Source organism: Orycteropus afer, unplaced genomic scaffold (assembly GCF_000298275.1).
Source record: "Orycteropus afer afer isolate SDZICR_OR568_19922 unplaced genomic scaffold, OryAfe1.0 scaffold00120, whole genome shotgun sequence".
Lineage (NCBI taxonomy): Eukaryota > Metazoa > Chordata > Mammalia > Tubulidentata > Orycteropodidae > Orycteropus > Orycteropus afer.
Genome location: NW_006921707.1, coordinates 5,709,191 through 5,710,753, shown reverse-complemented (window position 1 = coordinate 5,710,753; position 1,563 = coordinate 5,709,191). Strand labels below are relative to the sequence as shown.

Here is a 1,563-nt window from a genome sequence, read left to right as displayed (position 1 = left end):
GAAATACATCACAAAAGAACAAATACTATATGATCTGACTTACATGAAATAAGTAAATATATAGAAACCAAATATTATTAATGGTTACTAGAGGTGAGAAGGAAGGGGGAAGGGGGAGTTTTTGCTTAGGGAACTTTGAGTTTATGTTAATGGAGGTGGAATGATTTGGAAGAGGAGAGTGAAAATCATTGCACAGCTTGAAGAATGCAATGTTACTGAATTGTACATGTAGAAATTATTGAATTGGTGTATAATATGTATATTTTTACCACAATATAAAAAACTATTCTTATTAATTTAAGAAAGGGTTTTACTGTTGCCATTTTAATATTGTTGTTCTTGAAGGGTATTGGGTCATTTTTCCGCCAAAAAGTTTGTAACCGAAACTTATTTGAGATCACTAAATTAAGCAGGGTATATAGGTGAGAAATGGTGGGAAAGAAGAGGATTGAAGAAAAACTGAATTAAGAGAAAAATAATATCAAGGAAATAAATATATACTAAGCACTGTTTTAGATGCTTTGCTCTATTCTGATAGGAAAAACAGTCATGTAAATAAAAGGATCTTAGTGTGAGTTAGAGAAATCTAATTAAAAGCACAGGAGGTGTGTTTGCTCCAGCAGCACATGTACTCTAATTGGAATGATGTAGAGAAGATTAGCATGACCTCTGCTCAAGGATGATACCCAAATTTGTGAAGTGTTTCCTATTTTTATGAAAAGCTTTTGAAATTAGTATGGGTAGTTGCAAAACATGGTGTATGTTATTAATGTCATTGAATTATATACTTAAAAATGGTTAGAGTGGTAAATGTTTGTCACACATATTTTACCACAATTTTTTTTTTTTTTTAAAGAACAGCAGAAGAAGGAATCAACACAGCTGACACCCTGAGTTTGAACTCCTGGCCTCTGGTGCTGTGAGACAAAAGTGTCTGTTTTTATTGGCCAAAAGAAAGAGTACAGCAGGCCATATTAGTAATAATGTTATTACTTATTGACTGAAAAAAGAAACTGTGCTAATTATCATTTACGTTATCTATTCTGTTATCTACTACTACTGATAATTTGCAAAGAGACTCCTAAAATCAATAAGGATTAAGAAGAATATTGTGGAAATTGGTATGCTTTTTATTGCTCTTTCCCTATATTTCCTCTGCCTATATGTGATACTGCCTCGGAAACCCAAGGAGGGGTCGCTATGAGTTGGGGCCGACTCTACGGCACACAACAACAACAACAACAATATTGGCTGGGAGCTTTGGTATCATAGTGCCTAAGGGATTTGACTGCTAACCAGAAGGCTGGCTATTCAAACCCACCAGCCACTCCTCAGAAGGAAGGTTGGGCAATCTATTTCCGTAGTGATATTGCCTCAGAACCCCAAGGAGAGGTCGCTATTACTCAGATCTGACTCGAAAGCAGTGAGTTTGGTTTGGTTTGCTTGGTATATATTGGCTGCCCATCTTATTGGGAGGAGCTCTGGTAGCATAGTGCCTAAGGCACTTGACTGCTAACCAGAAGACTGGAGGTTCAAACCCACCAGCCACTCCTCGGAAGGAAG

General features: G+C 36.5%; 1 non-coding gene across 1 annotated transcript; it reads left to right on the top strand.

Moving 5' to 3' along the window:
- Positions 1-607: 607 nt before the first annotated feature.
- LOC122150322 lies at positions 608-714 on the top strand. The gene has a single exon (XR_006163606.1). It is a non-coding gene; the product is annotated as a U6 spliceosomal RNA (small nuclear RNA).
- Positions 715-1,563: the final 849 nt, after the last annotated feature.